General features: G+C 39.5%; 1 non-coding gene and 1 pseudogene across 1 annotated transcript; one reads left to right on the top strand and one right to left on the bottom strand.

Annotated features, from left to right (window-relative positions):
* The window catches only part of LOC116898449, a 75,437-nt pseudogene that overhangs the window by 10,463 nt on the left and 39,987 nt on the right, over positions 1 to 24,987 (bottom strand).
* On the top strand, positions 21,664 to 21,791 carry LOC116899866. Its single transcript, XR_004387860.1, has one exon. It is a non-coding gene; the product is annotated as a small nucleolar RNA SNORA17 (small nucleolar RNA).

Raw genomic sequence — 24,987 nt, 5'->3', positions numbered from 1 at the left:
TTCCAGTGCCTATGTGTTCCAAATGTTTCCCTAGTTTTTCTTCTATTAGTTTGAGTGTATCTGGTTTGATGTGGAGGTGGACTAGATCTTGCTTTTCTGGTGTGTTTGGATATTCTGTGTTTGCTTTGGTGGGAGAATTGGGCTCTGATGATGCCATGTAGTCTTGGTTTCTGTTGCTTGGGCTCCTGCGCTTGCCTCTCGCCATCAGATTATCTCTAGTGTTACTTTGTTCTGCTATTTCTGACAGTGGCTAAACTGTCCTATAAGCCTGTGTGTCAGGAGTGCTGTAGACCTGTTTTCCTGTTTTCTTTCAGCCAGTTATGGGGACAGATTGTTCTGCTTTCGAGCGTGTAGTTTTTCCTCTCTACAGGTCTTCAGCTGTTCCTGTGGACCTGTGTCTTGAGTTCACCAGGCAGGTCACTTGCAGCAGAAAAGTTGGTCTTACCTGTGGTCCCGAGGCTCAAGTTCGCTCGCGGGGTGCTGCCCACGGGCTCTCCTCGGCGGCAGCAACCAGGAAGATCTGTGCCGCCCCTTCCAGGAGCCTCCGTGCACCAGGGTTTCAGATATCTTTTGGTGTTTTCCTCTGGGATCAGTACTGTGTGCAGCGTGCAGTCTCTTCTAGTTTCCCAGCCGTGTCCGCCTCTCTGAAGGTTTAGCTCTCCCTCCCACGGGATTTGGGTGCAGAGAACTGTTTATCCGGTCGGTCCCTTCAGGTGCGGTGTCTCAGATGCAGTGGACCTGCTGCTCCTGGGCCCTCCTCTACGGGTACCCAGAGGCCGTAAACAGTTTCCTCCTGGGCCAGGGATGTGGGCAGGGGTGGGCAGCGTTGGTGGTCTCCTCCGCTCTGCTGCCTCAGGAGTGCCCGCCTGACTAGGCGGCGAGAACTCCCCTCCAGGGGGCCTGGGAGCAGAGAGCTGCTGAGGGCAGGGATCCGCCGGCCCTGGACTCTGCTATATTGTTTTTTATTCATATAGCTCTGTAATATATCTTGAACCCCGCAACAGCAGTTTCTCCAGTGTTCTTTTTTGTTTAGTGTTACTTGAGGGATCCAGGTTATTTTCTGATTACATATGAATTTTAAGCCATTTCATCTATGTTCTGGAAGCATGTTGATTGGGATTTAGTAAATGGGTTTGGAAGGATGTTCAATTTTATAATATTAATTCTACTGATTCAGGAACACTAGATGTCTCTCCATTTTCCTCTCTCTCTCTCTCTCTCTCTCTCTCTCTCTCTCTCTCTCTCTTGCTTCATAGGTACAGAGTTTTCATTCTAGGTCTTTCCATCCAGATTAGATTTGTTCCAAGGTATTTTATTGTGTTTGATGCTAATGTAAATGGAGCATGTCCATGGTCTCCTTTTTAGTGTGTTTGCTGTTGTTGTATAAAAAGACGACTGATTTTTATAAGGTGATTTTGTGTCCTGCCAGTTTGTTGAAACCATTGATTGTTTCTAGTTTTCTGGTGAAATTTTTGGGGTATCTTGTGTGTAATATGTTACCTGTAAATAGGAATAATTTGAGTTGTCTTCATATTTGTATCCCTTCTTTTCCTTCTTAGCGTTCTGGTTAATGCTTTCAGTGCCACACTGAAGCACAACAGGTGGAGAATAACTCTGTCCCATTCCTGTCATTTTCCTTCTTCTGGTAATGAGGATTGAACACAAAGTTTCAAAAATTCTAAGTAAGCAGTCTCCCACTGAGCTTTATTCTCAGCCCTCCAAGCTGAGAAAAACTATTTAAATGTTGGGTCTTATAAACACACTCGTATAATTGTTTCTTTTTTTTATGAGTTCAGCATGAACATTTAATGGATATCATTTACAAATGTTACTATCCATTTTTCTCCTTTGAACAATTATCCCAAATCCAAATGAAGTCACTGATGTATGGGTGAGCAGGAACTTGCTATCTATAGTGACTAGGTAAATAAAGTGAATTATAGTAACACTATTATTGATAATACTTCTCATTCGTCTCCCATTTCTTGTGATTTCTGATTTGGCTCTATGCCTTTGTTTTTGTGTTTTCTGATTCATGAATTCAGATGTGACTCTATGCATCTTCTTGCATAATTTCATAATTTCTTTTCTTTTTTTGCTGATTCTGCTATGTGAGTTTTTTACCCCCTACTATATAGCATGGGAGTCTGATTCTTGAAAGAACATTAGGGAGGAATAATTTTACACTATATATTATATAAATATTTAATTATTTCTATATTATATATATTTATATTATGTATCTGTATTTACAGTAAGGTATATTCCACATAATGAAATATAAACTATCATTTTTTTCTATTTGCTAAATATTCAAAAACAAAGCATATGGGGATAATGGATTCCTAGTGTCCTATAATTTATTTAATATATTTTAGACAAAAGATTCTTATCAAAACAATCATTCAAAGGGAATACAAGAGTTTAATAAGAAATGAATGTATATGATTTATATATTTTAACTTTTATTTGTCTTTTATGGGTATAGATATTTTACTTGCATGTATGTGTATCTCATACATATAGTAAATGTAGAGGCCAGAAAAGGTGTCTTATTCCTTAGGACTGGAGTTCCAGATACTTATGAGCTACAATATGGCTTACAGGACTTGAACCTAGTCCCTCTGTAAGAGCAGCCAGTACTCAACACTGATGCCATTTCATGAACCCCAGCCTTGTAAGACTTTGTGGATTTATTTCACATATCGAAAGCAAAGAACCAGAATATGTATATTGAACTCTAGCTGAACTTACTATTCACTACAGATGTCAGAAGCCTTACAGAACAAACATCACACGTATCTCAGAGGCCACAGTCATCTTTTAGAAGTTAGAAAGAGTTGCATTGTTTTTAAACAGAGAGCTTAAACAATGTCAACAGTTCTTTCAGATCTCTGTCTTCTCGGACTTGCTTAAGAAGTTGAGTGAGTGGTAAAAGAAAGGCGTTTCATAAACCCGTGAGCTCAAAAGCCAGTAGTGCAAAGAAATAAATTTTGTGTGTGAGGGTTTCAAATGGTTCTCACTGAACAATTATTATAAAGACAGGAAAATTTCTATTTTGTGTGGATGTTCTTTTATGACATTTGAAAGCAGCCCGATAACTGTCATTACTTTATTCTCTCCTTCTAAAGGACCTCTACCAGGAAGTGGAACTTAAAGGTGGTAATTTAAAAAAGCCATGGTCTATTCTTGGATGAACTTGTAAAAGACAACAAGGGAACTGGCTTTTAGGCTAGGTTCTCCAACAATCTTGGTGCAAAATTTAGACAGTTCCCTTTATTTCTTTAAACATGGTTGATCTAATTAGAAATAATAATGCACAGAACTTTTATTATTTTAGCATTACAGAAATGATACATACCTATTTTATTTTTTTATCAGGCTAGAAGTATTTCCACATATGCTATACCAGGCATCAGGATTTAGTTCTTGATAAATCTGTATGGATAGAACAGATATAATTTTATAATGGTATTTGATTAAGCTAATACTACCTTAACTTAGAGAGAAGTATGACAACCTAACCATCTCTGGTAAATGTCCTAGATGCAAAACACCATGAGCAATTGTGGAAAAGAGACTATATTAAATGTAAGTTATATAAAACCTTGTTTCCTGCTTTTTTCTCCATGTATTATTAAAGAGTATTCAGGGAACATTTTGCTATTATTTTAAATGTTACATCATTAGTGAATACTAGAATCAAGATTTTGGACCCGACTATCCATGGAACCAGAAAATATCACCCTCACAAGTAAATGGCTTGTGACACACCTTGATCATGATTCTATTTTAGAGATTTATTTATTTTTTCATTTGTATGAGTGCTCACTTATATATTTTATATGTGTCACACGTATGCAAGTCAGGGGAAGAGAAAAGAGTGCACTGGATCCCCTGGAATGTGAGTTATAGATGCTTTGAGTTGCTATGTGAAGGCTGGGAATTGAAGTCAGGTCCTCTAAAAGAGTAGCAAATGGTCTTAACCCCTGAGCAATCTTTCCACACCTGCCCCACCTTAAAATCAGTAACAAAATGTCACCAAATATTTAGCTATCATACACACGTACTGAATCAGCCATCATATACAAGTTAAACATGCCATTCCAGAAATTGCGTTACTCATTCAAGTTTGTTATAAAATAGTTTTGGGTTTTAGTACTGCTTAACTTTTCACTAAGGTACATGTTATGAACATGTATTTCATAAAGTTAGGCTAAATGGTATCATGCTGACTAGGTTAGAGACCTTAAATGCATTTTGGTTTAAGATATTTTATTCTAACTATGATATTTGAAATGTAATACCAGTATATGTCAAGGATAAATCTCTATTATATATATGCAACTAAGGGAGTAGATTTTGAGTGGAATAGCAGGTCAAAGAGAGTAGACATGTTTCCTCCAAAATATTAACAATCAGGTAAAGGCATACAAAATAATTCATGTTTAAATGCAGAGGGAATGTCTCTGCAATCAGTATTCAAAGATCTTATTTCTTAAAAAACAAAAACAAACAAAATCCTACTATGGTTTTGGAGTTTAGTCCTGCTATTGTTTAACGCCCTCCTTCCTCAGCCTTAGTTTTCTTCTCTATAAACGAATGCAGTCAGAGTCAGTGTATCCTGTGTAGTCTTTTCTTTATGTAATAAACTTCCCTCTCTAAACTCGAAGTATAGGGAATTCTATTTATCCAGAAGCTTCAATACTAACTGTGGAAGCTGTTTGTACTTCTAGGTTTTGAGTGATGAAAGCGAGGATCATAATACTTCTCCTCCACATTCTCATTATGTGTGGAGGCTCATCCTCCAGAAGAGGCATTCCCAGGAGAGCTGCACTCACAGTGCATTACAAGGATGGGTAGGGCCTCTGTCTTTTTCTGCCTTTCAAGGTGAGGATATTAAAATTTTAACATTGTCAGTCAGTATAGGCTACTTAAGTCTGTGTTGGTCCTTGATCTAATTAGGTTTAGTTGAGTAGGAAACTTTGGTGTTTTAGATTATACATGCTTCTTTCGAAGCACCTTTGAGAAAGGAAATTGTGGTATAGAAGGTATCAAGTTTATAGTTTCTTTCAAAGCAGGGTCCCTGAAACATTTTCCAATTCAGTTTCCATAGTCTAGATGGATAAAGTTAAGTAACATAGTGATAACAAATCACAAAGTGTTTTATTTTGAAAACAATCATTTGATGTATATATAATATGTCATTTTTATAGTTTATAAAAGATAGTAGAAAATTCACATGCTAGTAAGACAGATGTGTTTGTATTTCCATAAAAATTAAATCTTGACTGAATATTTGAAGCTTAAGGAGTATAGAACATCTTCATCATTTTTTTTAAGAGTTGATCAGTATTTTGATTTTTTATAATTGGCAATGCTGAGAATGTTGTTTCACAGGGTACATTTCAGGGATTTCTGAAAATCCTACTCCATTCCCAAGGGAGGAGAGAATTTAAATTTTTATGAAGCTTCTCAGGAGCTCAAACTACGTTTTCTGTGTGTGATAAGTGAGTGTCCATGAGTGTACTCTGGGGTGTGTAGGGTGCACACGTACATGTAGTTGACATTGAAGTATCTTCCTTACCTGTTTTTTTGACACAAGTTCTCTCACTGAACCTGGGGCTCGCCACTTCAGGCAGACTGGCTGGCCAGCAAATGCCAGGAATCTTCCTGTCTCTGTATCTTCAGTGTTAGGATTAGAGGCACAGGTCATCATGTCTCAATTTTTACATGGATGCTGAGGAGGAGTCATGTTACTGACTGAAGGATATCCCTAGCCCCTGAAATAGCAATTTTAAAAACCAATCACTCTAACACATAAAAGCCAATGCTCCACTAAATCGACTATTACATGCCGAGGAATAATGGTAGGAAAAATCCAAGACTTCACATCTTGCCATCAAGCCATCACTTCTATAAGAGCAGAGAACTTTTGAGTACAGTGAAAATATTGCAACTCATCACACACAGTAGTTTCAAATCTGAGGCAAAGTTTCGGGCAGTGTGTGTGGTGGATCAGGCATGATGGCACACACAGAATTAAGTGCTTCAGCTGTGTGCTCAGAAGCAAACCTACGGGAGAGCTGGTCAAAGGAGTATAGGTGAGCTCTGCACCAACATACTTCAAATTGATTATGTCTGAATATTTGGCTGACCAGCATTTAGAAGTCTTTTTCTGCTGCTGTTTTGTTTTGCAGACCCTACCCCATTCAGTTATGTGATCCTACTGTGCATTGTAATCACAGTGCAATTCATTAACAGCCATTAACAGACTGGGAGGAGCTCACCAAGGATCTTGGTGCTTCCAGCTGAGCTATTGGCTACTATTGATGGACACTGGTGGATGGGGTGTCCTTAGTTCCCCATGTGTACCACTGGTGAGCCAACCAACTTCCAAAGGGAAATTCTAAACGTTCCTCCAATGTCCTGATGAAGCTCAGTGGGGTCACAACACAACACAATACAAAACAAAGCAAATGTGTAAAAGAGCCTAGTAAGGCGTTGGAGAGGTCATTGGGAGGGGGACAGAAAGAAGAAAAGATTGGGGCATGAGAATAACATGAAATCATTCTACACATGTATGGAATTGTCAAGAACAAATTTCAATAATAATAATAATAATAATAATAATAATAATAATAATAATAATAATGAAATATAGCCTCAGCTCTGCAAGAATTTTTAGGCGGATATTCAAAGAGAACACATACCAAATGCACAAGCCCTTTGGCAGTCAAAATATTGGCAAAATTCTCCATTCTATCTACAGGATTTCTGGCATTCTAAAGACTTGAGGGGGTTTGTAATATGTTTGGTAGTCTCAGAAAAAATATTTTAGGTGGTTGATTTATTTAGCAGTTAATGCTTGTGTATCTTTTTATTATGTACCAGGCACTATCATAGCTAAAAAGATATACAAATAATGAAACAACAGGTTGTCTGTCTTTAAAGTTTTACATTTTATTAAGGAAGGGTTTATATTTATGTAGCAATTATATATGTGTGTATATACACATATAAGAAATCATAATCTATTTATTTATGTATAATCACAATATATACCAGCATCTCCAGTTTGGTTTGGCTGTGCTTTTAAATGCTTTTATTTCATTTTAGATAATTTCTGAAGTAGCAGCCATGTGCGGATCCTTCGTTATTTTACCCATCATTCAACCTACTTACATTTATACCCTCAAGCTATGCTCTGGTGGTTTTGAAACTGACTTTGTAGACTCAGTTGGCCTCAACCTCACAGAAATCCACCTGCTTCTGCCTCTGGAGTGCTGGGATGAAAGGTATGTGCCACTATGCTTGTCTATTTGCTTTCAAAATAAAACTCTTGATTTCAATGAGTGCAAGCATAAAGGAGAAATTATATCCGATAGTACGATAGATTCTAGGTCATTTTTGAAGGCAGAGATACAGTATATTACATCTAAAAAGGGAAATACTGATATAGCAGAAAACAGTAAAGGAGCAAATTATGAATAATAATAAATTTTAGTGGTCCACTCTTGTAGATGATATCTGTATTAGTCACTTTTTTTTGGTGGTTGTACCAAACACCAGGAACAAAAGAAACTCAAGGCAGAAAGGACTTACTTGGGTTTAGGATTCTGTAAGGATAAGAGTCCGGCATGGATGGGCAACAGGGCATAGTGTCAGGGGCAAGAGGTCACCTTATCTACACAGGGATGTGTCATTCCAACCACCACAGCATCAGAAAATCAGGAGCTATGAATTTTCAGTTTCTGTTTATAATAATCTTCCCTTCATCGTGTGTTGGACTGTACTCAATATTAGTCTGTCTGCTTCCCTACCCACTGCTTTCCTTCTGCAATATTATATGAAGGAGATTTCATAAAAAGCAGCATTAGAATTTAAGTTACAGGGTTAATTAAGTATTCATCACATGAAAAAGAAAACAAGAAGCCAAACTGTGAAGTACCCAGATTCTGAGGTCCTGGGGCAATGCTCATGTGGTATTTAAAGTCAGATACCTGAGTGTCAATTTTTCAATCCAATACAAAGGATTGGTTAAGTGTGGCCACTCCTTATAATCAGAGAATGTTTTCTAAAAACAAGCATTTCTTCATGTGAAATTGTTTCCAAATATTGTTTCCATGCAAGTTGTGTGGATATGATGTTTGCTTTCTCTTTTTAACACACTCAGTGTCAATTTGGAAACATACATTCACTGACAGGTTTGAGGAAATACTGTCCTTTAGAATCCCAAATTATTTAAATCAAAATTTGGATTAGCTCTTAAAAAGAACCCATATTGTTGCCTTTGAAAACAATTGAAACTGCTCCATTAACAATGAGCTATCCTACAGGTAGGGACCAAATTCTGGAATCCATTCTAACCAGTAAAAAAAAAAAAAAATCAGCTCTGTACTAGACAAAGTATTTCTGCTTGCAATATCAACACTATCAACACTACTAGTGACATGGAGGCAGGAGAATTGCCATGAGCTTGAGGTCAGCCTGGGCTTCAGTGTAGGTCCCTGTTACAAGTAAACAAAGTCAGTCCCTCTGTTTGGAAGTGTCTAGATTTTAGAAGTGTTCCCATTCCGAAAAGAGATCTGGAGCCATTGTCCAATACCACAAATTTCAACTCTTCCTTGATGGTGCCTTTATCAGATGTGTAATACAAGGGCTGGAAGATGGCTCAGTGGTTAAGAGCACTGACTTCTCCTCCAGAGGTCCTGAGTTCAATTCCCAGTAACCATGTGGTGACTCATAACCATCTGTAATAAGATCTGATGCCCTCTTCTGGTGTGCATGAAGACAGCAACAGTGTGCTCATAAAATAAATAAACAAATCTAAAAAAAAAAAAGAGAGAGAGAGACTTGTGAGTATTTGAAATAGTCACCCTTAAGTTCTTAGAGATTCTGTTACAAAATCATGAAAGAATTTGGTTGATCTGTGGAAAGGAGGTCACCTTAATTTTGGGAAATCTAGGCATTTCTCACTTACTTCAATTTTATATTTCTGTTTTTTTTTGCTATCCTTTAAAAACAATACTAGAAGGGCAATAATCTTTGTCTATAACATCTGCATTATTTTTCTATGCAAACTACACTAATTTCTGAGATAACACCACGTGAATTGATTCTGCTTACTGTTACAGAGCTTTTCTTTTTTCTTTTTCCCCCATCTTTATTAAGTTGGGTATTTCTTATTTACATTTCAAATGTTATTCCCTTTCCCGGTTTCCAGGCCAACATCCCCCAACCCCTACCCCTCCCCTTCTATATGGGTGTTCCCCTCCCCATCCTCCCCCCATTACTGCCCTCCCCCCAAGAATCCCATTCACTGGGGGTTCAGTCTTGGTAGGACCAAGGGCTTCCCCTTCCCCTGGTGCCCTTAATAGGCTATTCATTGCTACCTATGCAGTGGGAGCCCAGGGTCAGTCCATGTATAGTCTTTGGGTAGTGGCTTAGTCCCTGGAAGCTCTGGTTGGTTGGCATTGTTGTTCATATGGGGTCTCAAGCCCCTCTTTCAGACAGAGCTATTTTCTAACTTGTAGCACCAAGGACCAACTGCGTCTATCCATCAAAAATTTTCATACCTCATGTTTCTGTTCTCTTCCCTTTTATTACCACTCAGTTGGTAGCTTCCTGTCTTTACAAAGTCACTGCCAGCAAACAGGTCCATGATGACTTACATGATAACAATGACAGATACCTTTAAAGGTTTTTTAAGTAGAGAATTTTTAACTAGTCATTATATGAACAGCAGCAGTAAAAATATAGTCACTCATTGCAGCAACTACTGTCAGAGTGTCAATGGATTGTCAATAGTAGTTGGCATCATGATTTTTAGTTCAGGTGGGGCAGTTAGTGGCCCTGAAAGAGTTGTAATGTAGGAAGTAAGGGTGTCGATATATATCTGTGCTGTATCATATTTCTTTAGTTTTTTTTGGGGGGTGGGTTGATATTCAATTTACTAACATTGATAAAACCTGATACCTTTGGTCTTGACTGATCAGAAACTAAAATAGAAGATGCTTCTTGTTTTACAAACTAACGACTCATTCATTGAGTACACGTTAATGAAATTTCTCCCACGTTTTATCTTTAATCCTAAAATCACATGATTTGTCAAGTTCTGAAAACTGACAGTGCAGGTGAAATATCCTTTCTTTACCTGACTTTCTCAAACTCCGGAGGCTTTCTTGCACCAAGGTGTCAGCATCCTTTGTTCTTTAGGCCTGTCTGCTGTGCACAGCTTCCCTCTGCACCTTGTCTCTGCCACTTCCTTGTCTCTTATGATGGAGCAGGACCTGAGCCTGACTGTGCCTCCCACTAGACCCAGAGCTAGCTTAACACAAAGTTTCTTTATCCGTCAAGGAAAGTTGCCGTTACAAACTGAACTTTCGAGAGTTGGAATGGCATCCAGTGGATTACTCCTGGTATTTCACAGTGCCAATCAACACACCTCAGACTCTGGGTTGATGATGGTTAAGCTTATCCAGGAATCAGAATCTAAGATTATGTGTTTGCGATGGTGTGTAGCTGAGAATTAAATATGGAGTCTCTCATGTGCTAGACTAGTGAGTTCCTTTGTAGTCCAGAATGCAATTTGGAAAAGTTCCCTTCTATAGTCTTCACATATAATCTAAACCTTGCTAAATATCATCATCATCATCATCATCATCATCATCATCATCACTATTATTTTTATTGTATATTTTATTTATTTACATTTCACATGTTATCTCCTTCCTGGTTTCCCCTCCACAAAACCCCTATCCTCCTTGCCTCTCTGAGTGTGCTCCCCCACCCCCACTGCCACATTGCTGCCCCAGCAGTTCCTTACACTGACTGGGACATGGAGCCTTCACAGGACCAAGGGCCTCTCCTCCTATTGATGCCGGACAAGGCCATCCTCTACTACATATGTGGCTGAAGTCATGGGTCCTTCCATGTGTACTCTTCAGTTGGTGATTTAGTCCTTGGGAGTTCTGAGGGGTCTGGTTGGTTTATATTGTTGTTATTTCTGTGGAATTGTAAACCCCTTCAGCTCCTTCAGTCCTTTCCCTAATTGGGAAGACCCTAATGGAAGCATTGGTGTCTCTGTGCTCAGTCTGATGATTGGCTGCAGACATCTACCTCTGTATCAATAAGGCTTTGACAGAGTCTCTTATGGGACATATTATCAGGCTCCTATCAGCATGCACTTCTTGGCACCAGCAAGTGTCTGTGTATGGGATGGATCCCCAGGTCCTTTTTTTTCTTTTTGAGATAGGGTCTCATTGTAGAAACTTGGCAGGCCTGCGTTCACAATGTACCCCAGATAAGCCTTGAACTCACAGAGATCTGCCTGCCTCTGCCTCTCTAGTGCTGGCTGAAAAGGCATGGACCACCATCCCTGGTTTTGGTACACATTGCTGTTGATAATATGATAGCAAAGTTCTGTGATTATTTCTAAGACAGGGGTTGTGTCTTGCAGGTAATTCATACGTTAAAACAGAACAGCCTGGCGCTCCATCAGAGCCAGGGGCCTTAGTTTTTTGTGCACAGAGAAGTTAGATTAAGATTTTAGCCATGAGTTGTAGGGCACCTCTGACATCCCAGTGAGGCAGACAAGAGTAAGAATATCTAAAAATATGAACGGCTTCAGATTATTACCCATATTCTACTTTGACAAGTATAGAGTTAAGAAAATAGAGGTGAAATATTACAGCTAGATACAAAACCACATTACATAGTTCCAGTTTCTCTTTTCTCTGCCGCGAACACCCAGTCCTATCACTGGTGAGAGAGTAAGCACTCAAAGCTCACTGGCCATGGATTCAAGGTGGGAATTTATTTCTCTACGTCCTACCCTCTTCTTCCTTTTCACCATAACCCTCCAGGTAGCTCTATCTTTCAATGCATGATGGCAAGCCACCTTTGTAACGTTACTTATGAAAAAGCAGTGCCGTGTGCTACGGTATGTGAGACCCATCAACTTGTGTTGCCAGGTAATTTTAAATGAGGCCGTAACAGGTATAAGCAGTGTTGAAGAGGGAAGCAGAAGGAGACAGAAACAACTGTTACCGTTCCCTCTACGAAGTTCTCAGAGCCTTTCCGTCCAGCTGTGGAACCCACTGCCTATTATGCTCGACTCTTCCTGGCATGCCACTGTCTCCAACTTCAAGACAGAGGTATCTCATGCGCTACCTTTGGGTCTACTGCTTTTTAGCCTGTGTCTGACTCAGTTTCCTCAAGGATAAAATGGAGCTAAGATTAGTGCACGTCTCAGAGACTCACTGGGAGGCACACACGAGCTAACAACTCCCACCAGGAAGAATATGTCATTTGCTTAACAAGTGGCGAAATGTTGACTGACTTTCTAGTACCTCCGTACTCTGGCATTGTTGCTGTCCCCCCATAAGGAGAAACTAAGCCAAGCTCTGAAAAGCCTGTGCTATTCAAAGGGGATGGGGCTTTGTATATCTTCCAACGAAAGATTAGAGATGTTTAAGTCTTCTAAAGTTAGAAACAGAGTTGCTGTGACAAATGAATTCTCTTGCAAGGCATTGTGGGACTTCAGGGGGTTGATGGTGAAGACCGGAGCAGAGCTTCTCATTTTCATCTGCCTCTCGGCAGAGTGTGGCAGCTTTCGGCACCGGGTAACATACACCGGAGTTTTAATACTCCCCCGTCGGTTTTGCACATACAACGATAACCTCTGTTAATACTGTAGGCTAAATTTTCATTGTTTTTTGGATTAATTTTTAGTCAGTGAATAAAAGAAAGGTATGGTACACTTTCATATACATATACCATTGTTTTGGGGTTCATATTCACCCCCTACCCACCCACCATACCATGTACTGTGGCAGAAAAAAAAAGTTTCCTGCTCTAACGTAGGTGAAACAAATCATCAGTTATTGTTTAAATTCCATGTGGAAAACAGATAAAGAAATTAAATGGAGTTCGAGTTTACCAAATGAAACAAGTCTTGGCAGTCAACGCTTTCTGGATAATTCGATTTTAAACTGACAAGTTTTAGGGTCTGCTCAGCTGTGCTGGGAGTCTTTAAATAGGTTATGGCTTCTTACAAACACGACGTGAAAATTACTGCTGCTGTGTCACTGTTTCTGGCGCCTGGAAACACCATCGTCTTTCTCTGTCATACCTACTTGAATTTAATGTCTCGTGAAGGCGTCAGAGTGATCCGTTTATTTGTAAAATATCCACCATACCTTTTAAATTAGTTTCCCGTAAAAATATCAGAAAGAGCTTATTATGACTTTAATAGGAAGGTAGCCCAATTATTTGATAAAAATCATCTCTCATATTATCAACTAATAATGGATATGCTGCAACATGGCATTCTGATTTTAATTTATAGGAAAGAGCTAGAAATAATGTAAGCAAATATGCATATTTAATTTGGTAGTTGACAATAAATGCGGATGCTGTAGCTTGAGAAACGGGCTTCTAGGAAAAAAATTAAGCAAGGTAAACTGTTATGTGAGAATAATTATATCATATAATTTGCATGCAAATATATTTAAACTAGAGAAAAAATTTAAATTATTCATACCATAAGGTTGACTTTGTATTGCTGTTATTCCCTACATAAAATATATGCTATAAATCGTGCTTTTTAATGCAGAAGAGAATAGCTGAGATGAAAATATAGTTTTCTCCCAGATGTGCAAAAGGCAATTGAATATTCCATATCGAGAGAGGTAATTCTCAATTACAGCATATTGGAATTACCTGATAATCCATTATACGTAAGCAGTTTAAACAAAATGTGCCTCTTTACAACAAATTAACTGTTCAACGGAATGTATTTCTAGCCTTAGTGTAAGGTAATAACTATTTATTTATAAACAATAAAATATATGGCAGTTTATGCCTACAGCACTCAGAAATCACCAGGCTATATATTCATTAAAGAGTGGTAATTACTTTCCAGATATTTTTGCCTCCAATCTTTTATTGACCTCATAATGCGGTTGCTATGCTTAATAGACTGATGCAGATGTTTGTGTAATTCTTCTCGCAACATATGAATTTGCAGCGTAAGTTCAGTGACAATTCAGGCAGCCACACTCACTGAGAGCCGAGCAAGAGAAGTCTGCCTGGCACAGGGAAATATCCGTTGCTTACCCCGAGGATGAGGAAGCGAAGTGGGAAAAACGATGTAATGTTTTTATGGTCATTTATGCGGGATTGTTACTGCCATGCGGTCTCCATGTGACGGTGTCATTTTCGAGGAGGATGACTAAAAGTTTACAAATTCTGATAGAGAAGATAATTGTTGAATTTGCGTTCACCTACTTAAAGGAGCCACAAATTATTAGAACAGCCGAGGTGATGATACTGAACCATCGCTTCTCCCTCCTTGGGGCGGGAGCTGTGCTTTTAAATTTGTGCATTCTGTATCATGTTACAGTTTATTTTCTGCCAATATGTCTTTTAGTTATTTTTATTTCTGAGAAAAGATACTGACATGAAATAAATGTCTTAAGGACAAACTTCATTGGCAAAGTAAGAAAAATCGGAAAGAAAATGTATTCAAATTAAACTATAGGAATTTGGAGACGGCGATTACTTTCCTTTAATATTGCAAGCTTCAGAGGTATTAAAATGATACCCCTGTTTAATATAATTCTAGAGCATCTATATAGTGCAAGTCTTCGTGGACAAGCATTCGTATGATTATAACGTTGCACATACTTTCTGAGCGTTGCAGACGGAGGCGTGAAAATAGATGCAAAACTACTTAAAACCTATTTTGGAATAAAGCGATCCATATTTACTTTGCTATATTGATGTGGATCAAAGTCAATTAATTTTCTTTAGAAATGAGCTCTACCCTTACTTTACGTGCTGCAGGTGCAGAAGATATTCCAGTGACAAAATTCACTATTCTGATATAGCACACTTTAAATATAAATTTCTATTAGGAGATCTATAAATTACACTTAGAAAGCCGTCTTACTACTACCTTAATCTTGTGGCAAACAGAAGAGAAATGGTTTGAGCAGCGCCTAAAAAATACGTTAATCAAGATAATGCACTTATTATCATACCCAAAACTTTGATATACAACTACTCTAAAATCAGTGCGACTGTGGTCTAGGAAACACTAATCAGTGTTTTCTGCTTAGTATCAGTATCATATGGTAGTATCATTTTTTATTAACATAATACAAATATCCTGCACAGTGATACCCCTTCCATTGCTCCAGGCTTTGGAATCAAAATGTCACAGCGAATTTTACTTTCACTAATCGATTGAGAATTGCACATTACGTTAGTAAGAGTGAACGGGAGTGTGGTATTATGCCAAGATGGCAAAAGCTGGCACACTCAACAACACTGGAAATGACATCTTGGTTACCCTTTGTCTCTAAACACTAACAAAAGGGTGAGCAGTGCAGGTGTATGTGCTTTTTGCCTTTTTAAAAGTAAAGTTCGCCCTTTTCTCCAACTTCTCCATATGTGTTGTCAAAATATCACATTATACAATTCGCAGGAATTGAACTTACTGCTAAATACCCATTAGGCTCCCAAGAGATGCCTCCCATTAATTGTTTAGTGAGAGCTCCCTTAGGCTATCACCAGGGAAGCACATTAAATGCATAAAACGAGAAGTTGACAGAGATCCCCGTAGAACAAGAAACACCTACCAAACTCAAGACACCTCCAGGAAGCATCCGATAAAGCAGTGTTAAGAATGTTCATTTGGGGCCAGGTAGTTTCTTCTTCTATTTTTTTTTTTAATTTCTAGGGTACAAGCAGGCATATTTTGTGGGAGGAAAAAAAAATAAACAATGCTAGCAAACCCTAAGAAAAGAAATGCTTGCAAATCATAAGCAGGGTTGGTTTACTATGGCTTGGTTCTGAGGACCTGATGTAGTTTTCACACAGAGGAAGGATTAGGAGTTAGAGATGAAGGAAATTATGCACCTGATAAAATGTAAAAGTAATAAAACAAAGGGCGAAAGAGGTAAGTTTTTGAACTGAACGGGAAGAATGTGGCTGGTGGATGTCTTAGGGTAATGGCCAAACGGGCTGGCGGAGAGAAAAAGTCAAGCCGCGAGATGAGTGACAGTGGGTACCAGCAAAATATGTTTTCATGCCTGTCTACCACATACTATTGAAAACCTTTCCCTTTCTGAATACAGCACAGATTGTTATCACTCCTCCGTTTAATTACCATTGCCGCTGAAGCCATTGTACATCTATTATGCACTATTATGTTTGTTTATTTCACATTATTGTGTTCAGAATGTTTCTAAAAAGGAAATGTAAGAAAGCAAACAAAATATGTGCTCAAATGTCTTTATAAAAAAAAAAAAATCCTTTTGCCTGTATTACTCTAAACTGCCCACTAGAGGGGGCACTAGTAAAACAATAAAGGGGACTTTTTTTTTTTCAAACTTGCGTTCTTTTCTCTAGGTGAATGCACCTTGCCTTCTCATTTCAAGCCATAATTGTACACCAGAGAAAGCAAAAATGAAGGGACCGCTGGGTATTTAACAATCTTACATTAAGTTCCGTTTAATTTTTTTTTTCTTAATGTGTTGCAACTAAATAGCCCAGATAGCAAAAATTTTTGGTTAAATATAGCTAGAATTTCATGTGCGTGTGCGTTAGGATGGGTGAAAACTGAACTCAGAGATGTCTTACTCTGAAGATTTTATTTTTAGGGAGTGAGTGTTAGGGAGTTAGTGTCCTGATTGTTCACTAGGCACATGAATGACAAGGATTAGTCTAACTGTTAAAAATGAATTTATCCAAGTTGCAGGCTGGGGCCTTTGCTCTCAGTGTGCTGTTTCAATCCTGGGAGGAAAAGGCTAATAAAAAATATAGTATCTCTTGTTAATAAATCTTGGTGAAGTTCCAAAATTTGCTAAGCACTGTAAACTTTAAAGTGAGTATTATTTTGCTGCCTGTTTTATGGCTGTTACTTTTGTATCGAGTCGTATTCATTAATCAGGGAGGCAGCCAGAGCTAGCACTAACAATGTATCATAACAGAGGTACCTGGCATGGAGGGTTCAATATCCTGAGTCTTAAGGGCATGTGCCAACAGGAGCCTCCATGCAGTTGCTAGGAGCTCAACACCGTCACTCACTTCCTAATTTGTAACACTGACAGAAAGTTTAATTGTCAAAAACTTGTAAAATGCCATGTTGCATCAGATGAAATCAAGCCACCTGTCCTAAATCCTCACCATAATGATTGGCAGAAGGTGTATTCAATAAATGTTAGCAAAAGTGTGTTTTTAAAATAATTCTCATCCATTGGAACTAGTCACTCCGGCACCAAGTATATACTAGCTTGATTTCGTGCTGTCTTACCGCCTTAATATTTCTTTCAGCCTTTGCCCCTTGCAGCCTTTCTGCAGAACAATGGTTATTCCTTACCTGAAGAGTCTTTTCTGCACTGACACTCAGAAATGTTATATTTCTCAGGCTTCAGAAGACTATAGTACATTGTCTCTCATACACACACACACACACACACACACACACACACATATACGCACACATATGTATGTATGTATATATGGTCAGACATTGCTTTAGGAAATTAAAATTTAATTTCCCTTATTACTTAATTTCCTTGTTAACTGAAAATGGCTTTGAGGAAAAAAACAGTCATCCTGTGCTATGTATCAGAGTCATTAGAACATACAAACCTGGAATATGTTTCCAGGCATGACTTAGCCCAGATGCTCAAACACATAGAACCCAGGGGCTCGGAAGAATTAAAGGGATGTCCAGAGTCACAGCCTGTGGAGGGAGCTGAACCATCATTGGAAACTCATTTCTCTGCCTTCCTCTGCTCTGGCTTTAAAGACTTGCGTTGTAAATTAATTATTTTATTTTTAAATTTCCAAATGAAGACAAAATAGATTTGGGGAGAAGAAAGATAGAAGGTGGCACCATGACTTGGGCTTAATGAGCAGTGCCAGAGCACTTTAGAGTTTATAAACTGCATCTCCACAAAGTCTGATGGTGAGGGAGCTTTGGAGGTGGCTACAGCATAAATGGTCTCTTCACCGGAAGAATTTTTCACCATATCCTTTTTTAACAACATCTTGCTCTCTGTTTCCCTAGTTCTGGTGCAGGGATGGGCTGGTTCCCTTTATGCAAGTCATTAAGCTGATCTGGATACATCACAATTGGTCGGAAACCCTTTTTCAGACTACCTTGCTCAGGAGTATTGAATTACATTTCTTTTCCCCCACCTCCATTTTGCTGTTTTGTGACCTCAGGTTTGTAATGGACATGAAGGGTTGTGATGGCATTTGGTGCCTGGGGCAGTGTTACCAACATGCTGGCATTTCATGACACCACCATCCCTTTGATCCGAAAGAAACTAGGCAGAGAGGAGGGGTGAGAACATTACTTTGATCTCTAATTCCCTGTGGTCAGCCATTTTTCTCTCTATTTCAGAAACTAGCTACTGACTCCCTTGGGATGAGGTTGGGGGGACTAAAATTTCTGTCCCCTAAGAGCCATGATGTTGTTGTGGTCACAAATCTCAATTTAACAGGTTCTTGGCAATTAACATAATCAAGTTCAGAGCCACCACTCTCTTCTTTGTTTACTTGACGAATGTCATATGCAAAAAAAAAAATCCTTCCATTCTTCAAGTACTTACTAGATGTGGAAACAAATTTAATTTTCTTTTACCAACATCCAATGTTTGCTCTCAGTCATGAATCGTGCTGTAAAACATCAAGATGTTTTTCTCAATATCCAACCAGTGAGTCACTTCTAATTGTTTTGATTAACTCTTTTCAAATTCTTCTGAAACCGTGTTTTCGAACTATTCTGTAACATCCAGGTAACACAACACATTCAAAAGAATCCTATTTGTCTTCATAGGGAGGCTGTGATTCACTTGGGAGTAAGAGAAATGCTGTGCTCATGTTATACATCCTCGGCAAGGGGTTGAGGGCTATGGATCAGTCTGTAGATTGTATGCTCACCATATACAAAGCGCTGGTTTCCGTCTCCATCACTGCTTAAACTGCTCGTGATGCTGCGTTCCCAGAAGCCCAACACTTTCCCAACACTGTATTGCTTCAAAGTAGAATGTGTTCAGTGTTTTAAGCTTAACAGGGATCCTACGCAAAGGGATGGAAATCAGCACAGGTATAAAATTAGTGGCATTTCAAGCTCTGCATCCTTCCCAGTTAGTCTCCAGTTTCTTTAAGTTGAGCATTTTTTCTTAGTTCTCAGGTCTTTAACTGACTTCGGAGCAGGGGGCCAGGGACAAACCCAAGTGCTACTCGATGATGTATCTGGAGTGTTTGGCTATCTAAGAAGGAACCTCAACCCATTGTCACAGGACCCTGAGTAATGGGCTGGAAGAGTGAATTATGATGGGGAAGAGAAGTGATAGGTTGAAAATAACGCCTCAAGACAGGCAGAATATTGTATTGAGGCTAGCCAGGGGGCATTGGGAAGTCAGTAGGCACCAGAGGTTGAAGGAGGTATGAGTGTCAAAAGGGGTCAGGGAGCCAGGAAAACAGAAGTGGAGTTCAGACATTAACCGCGAAACGAAAAAAAATAAAACCAGGCTCTCATTTATTTTCTAATTCATGCTGCAGCCTTAGGATACGTAATGGATACAATTTCCTGCTAGCCCATGGTTCCGCCATGTCTACTTGACATAGAAGCGACCTTGCAGTTTCACCGCAAAGTAAAACATCCAAAGAGTAGGCGATGCTTCGACGTCTCAAGCCAAATCAGTCGTCTGTACCTTCCCCTCAGCCAGAGCTCTTTCTGCCCCCTGGCTGATGCTCCCCCAACCCCCTGAGGGAGCACCATCTCGAGGAAAGAGCTGAAATGTGTGTAGGGACGGTGATCCATTTCCACCCACACAATCGTCAACAGGTTTGTGCACGGCGGCATCTGCAACGGGAGAGCTGACAGGCTAGGAGCCAGCTGTGGCTCGCACTTGAAAATAATAATAATATCCACTTAGGGGTATGGAATTATTTATCACTGCTCGTGGAAGTTTTGCCAAAGGCAAAAGGAAAAAAAAAGGAAGGAAACATCCAATGAATAATATCCTCAGTCCACAGCCCATCATGAGAGCCGATTAACTCAGTGACCAAGAATAAACAGTACTCCTGTTGTTACCATGATTGCTCGGCTTTTAAAAGACATTGGCAAGTAGGAAAATCAGAAAAGTCGCAGCAGCTGACAGGATACGGATGAGTAAATTTTACAAGAGAATTCTATGCAGTATTCCCAAGTCCTCAGCGCTTTTCTTTCTTCCTCTTCTCCTTCTGTCCTTGGTGTCCAATCTTCTTCCTGTGGTTATGTTGAGGCTGGCAGTAAGGTGGAAACGATACCATAGAAGCCTACGGGCGTTTTAATAAAACTTACAATCCAGGATTATGTTGGTCATTGAGAGGCAAGCATATGTATATCCCCACCCTGTGCCCTCTGTATGAGCTTCTGCCCCCACCTGGAGGGAAACAGATCCCCTGAGGAAATTGCACCTTTCTCAACCCGTGCTTCTTTGTGACAAGTGTCTGCGACCTGACTTTGGATCTCTAACTTGGGTTTTGATCACCTCATGGGATCGTTTCCTATCTCCATGTATATTTGACATTGTTTCTGTTCTGGGCCTGCTTTAAATTATGTGGTTTTGTTTTATAAATATTGACCCCAGGACACGCTACATTTCTTGTAATAAGGTAACCTTTTACACTCTAATTCTTTGGGGCAGATTTCTGAGCTTTTCCTGGGTTCCCAAAATCATGAATTTCATGACGGTTCTCTGTTCTTAATTTTGACTCATAAAAATTAGACTTAACAGGCGTTAAGAGCCTTCTATGCCAGGATTCATTCAGCTGCATTTTCTTCTTTTCTCTTTCGTTTTCTTTGTTCCTTTGTTTAATTTCCTTTTCTCTTTCCTTATCTTTCTTCCTATATTTTCTTCCCATTCCTTATTTTATTTTCTCTATTGTTCTTTTCTTTTTTTTTATACAAATTGACTAAAATGTCCTACATTTGGTATCTGGGAACTCCCAAATGTTCAAGGCATATATAGTACCAAGGATGAAGACATTGGTTACATGGTTTAAAATCAAGGAGTAACCGTTCCAGCTTGTCACGTGTATAGGTGTATAGAAGGTGAATGTGGGAGGAGCAGAAGTTCAGGTCCAGTCTGCACTACTTAAGACCCAATCTCAAAAAAAGTTCCATTTGATATGGTTTCTCAAAGTAAACTATAAATCACATAAACATTGAAATTTTGAATTTGAAGTTCATCTAAAATACTAGTCTTGATAGTTAGGAAGTTCTAGGTTAAGAATAGGAAATTGGTGGCCATTGAGATGGTTTTGAAGATAAAGTTACTTGTTGCAAACCCCAAGGGCCTGAATCCTTTCTCTAGAACTCATATAGTATAAGGAGAGAACTGCCTTCAACAAGTTGTTTCTTACCTCCATACATACACCACAACACACACAAACATATACACATACACACATGCACATGCACACACACATACACAACTTATATATTCCCACCTATAGCTGCACACACATATGAGTAGTCCTGGAGGAGACTACTCAGGACATACATACATCACAACGTCAACTACAACACAACCCCTACACCCAAAGCTCAGAGAACACCATAGAAAACGGGAGCAGAAAATTGTAAAAGTCCCTGCCCCTAGAGGTGCTGTATGTGTGACAGCTGTGTCCCATGTGCATCAGTAGGTGACAAAGTGGGTGGGTGGGCCTATGTTCAGTGTTCTTACCTGTGAACTTCTGAATGTGGTACAAGCATAACAGTCCCTGTAAATCCACGAACCTGAGGAAATCACCAGTCCATGCCAGGGACCCCTGGACAGATTGCTAGCCTGAGATGACCACTAGTCACTACTGAGCAAAACTGGGGATAAGGTCATGATCCAGATGTCCCCTGCCCAGTGTCATAATGCCTGTGCGGGGCATAGCACTCGTGAAACCACTCCTGAGATGATCCCAGATGCTCAGAGACCCCAGACACCACTAAGCAATGGAGAAATGGAAGAGAATGAGAAACAGAGGGAGGTGGGCACAACGAAAAGAGACAGAACTGGAGACCCAATGGTCGGGAGGAACAGCCTGATGGAAGTAGCTGTTGATACCACCTGGGACCATATTTGGACATGACCCTGCAGCAGCAGGAGTCTATTACCACCAACGGCCATGTAGCTATCTCTAGTCTGAGCTACCTCCTGGGGACATGTTGATGTGTGAGGGCTGTGCATAACTGGCCCTGTCCCTCAGGCATCACTGGAGAGCTAGCTCTGGTGGCATGGGTACAGGTGAGCCATCCCTGAGGGTGTGAGCATAGGAGATCTGGCCCTGCCATTTGTCTGCCTTGTGGTAGTGTAGGTGAGGGGAAGATGCCCTCCCTCCAGTCTCCCCATTTGCAACCAATGGTGGTTGTAAGAGCTGGCCCTGGACTCATGAGAGCAGGTAAGCTGGCCCTGCTCCTCACCTGCTGCAGCACTTGTGAGAGGGCATGCCCCGCATCTTGCTGGGGCAGCAGGGTAGAGCTGACCCTGGTTGCAGTGTTGCTGGTAATCCAAACCTGGGAGTGTGAGAGCGGGAGAGCCTGGTGGGCTGACCAGCTCAGATACTTCTCAGGCCCAGATCCAGGGCTTTGACTTGTCCCATCCTGATATCTACCCTGTGGATGAACTACTAGAGTCCATAACACAGGGCAACAACAGGAGAGGTGTCCCAGCGAGGTTCCAGTTTTGATAGAGTAGCAGAAGCCAGGAGCCTCGGTCCACACCAATGCACCATTGCACTGAAAATTTGCAAGTAAAGATATGTGGCAAAAAGTGTGTACTGTGGGACACACTGTGACACACTTCAGCTTCTGCAATGAGAATTTTTTTCTGTCTTGGGAGTAGGAGTTGCCACAGTGAAGGGCAGATATGAGGGAAGGAAAATATGTATGGGGTTGGGGTGCATGATATTAAATTCACAAAGAGCCAACAGAAAGTAAAAAAGAATGATTTTAAGAGTCAGAGAGCCAGGAGGTCTGTTGTGAAATTGTCTCTTCAAGGAATGACTGTAAAACCAACACCTGATTTGAATATAACACTATCAATATATGTGGAAACATGGGTCCCATAACATTCACGGAGTCCCATTCCTAGAGAAATAATTACAGGCAACCAAAGGCTGCGGAGTGAGAGAGAATTATCTACTCACAGGGATGAGCCTCCTCATTGGCTCTCCAATAAAGTGCTCATCCCTGACTCATATATATACCCAGAGCAAGACTGGACACAGTGCTGGACACTTGTGCAGCACTCTCTATTTAGAACAATTATAGAAAGAGCTCATCAACAAGAGAGGAAGTGTGGGAACATGGGAGCTGTTGGAGGGAGGAAAAGGAAAGGGGTACGGATGTAGTTACATTTCAATTAAAAATATAGAATTAGTAAGTATAGCAATGGTTAATTTCCTTGAGACAAACTGTCTCAAAATGATAACACAATGTAATGTCTAGCAAGCATTTCTCTGCATTGATAATATGTATCTACAGTTCATATCTTAGGGGATCATTTTTAGTGAAACAAAAGGCAATTCTAAGCATCCTGGGAGGATTCGTGCCTGGCTTACTGGGAACATTTCACTACATATCTGTTTCATTTTGTCCAAAGGTAATGCCTGTTATTGAAACCATGTTCTTTGTTTTTATTTCAGGAGTTTCCACTCATGCCCTTTAAACCTCCCTGGATGATGCACATTGCTCTGATCATCCTGGCTTATTTCTTCAACCACTGCTAAGGCTATCTGAACCTTCACAGGATTAGTCAGGGGTCTCTTCACAAGATCCAATGATGAAAACCTCTGACGGCTGCTCATCAGGGCAAGCCAGGGGAGTTTGATTTCTGTGTTCTCTGCTGAGCTTAATACTCCACTACAGATGCATATCAATACTCAATCCATACCTCCCTTCATATAACTAAAGACGAACAGAGAATAAGAATTCTCATGATCCTAAAAGCCACTTACCTCAACTTTTGGCCACATTGGCTAAAGCATGTCGTTACATTTATAAATGTCATTTCATGTGGGAATATGACTTTTTGAAGCAACATTTTTCAATTAAAAATGCACTGCTGCTCTCCATTAAAGATGTGTACACTATGTTCAAGAATTCACCCTACATATTTAAATACATTATTGAATTAATATTCTTCAGTGACTTTAAATATTGTAAATTCTTTGAAAACTCTCCCAGCAAATATTAGCAAGAATATTTACTTTGCCCAAAGCTCTTGATTAGCATGAAAAGCGAGAGACACATAGTGAAGCCATAAACATATATATTGATATTAAGAATATATATGTAAGTATAATGTTACATACCTAATTATATATACAAATTATATACATAAATAATTATGTGTACATGTCACTGTATATTAATATATTCATCATGTTTAAGACATTACTTTAATTGCAATGCATTTACAAATACTTTTATGACTATTTAAAATTTTAGTTAACATATATTAATGATATATATTAATATGGTTGACTATACTATCATAATACATGACTGTAGTATTCAGATCTAATTCAGCATCCCTTTCACTACACCCCGGTCTCCCACATTTCCAACCTGTTAGTCAGTAGTCTACATTCAGATCAAGTTTTATAGCTTCCGCATTTGGAAAACAACAGAGGTTCCTTGTTTTCTGCCCTGTGTCATTTATTTCATTCAATGTCATGTTGTCTAATTTCATATATATGTTGCTTATCTGACAAACCCATTCTTCTTTAGGGCCAAATCATATTCAGACCATGACATTTATCTCTATATATCATGTCTTCTTTTTCCTCCACTAATTAACTCATTAATTTATTCTCTTTATATCCTGATTACTGCCCTCCTCCTCTCAAACCCCATTGACACAGTGCCTCCTCCTAACACTCCCTCCCCTTTTCCTCTGAGAGACTGGAGGCCCCTCCTGA

Source organism: Rattus rattus, chromosome 4, assembly GCF_011064425.1.
Source record: "Rattus rattus isolate New Zealand chromosome 4, Rrattus_CSIRO_v1, whole genome shotgun sequence".
NCBI classification, from domain to species: domain Eukaryota; kingdom Metazoa; phylum Chordata; class Mammalia; order Rodentia; family Muridae; genus Rattus; species Rattus rattus.
Note: the sequence above shows the minus strand (reverse complement) of the source record. Positions and strands in the feature narration are given on the sequence as shown.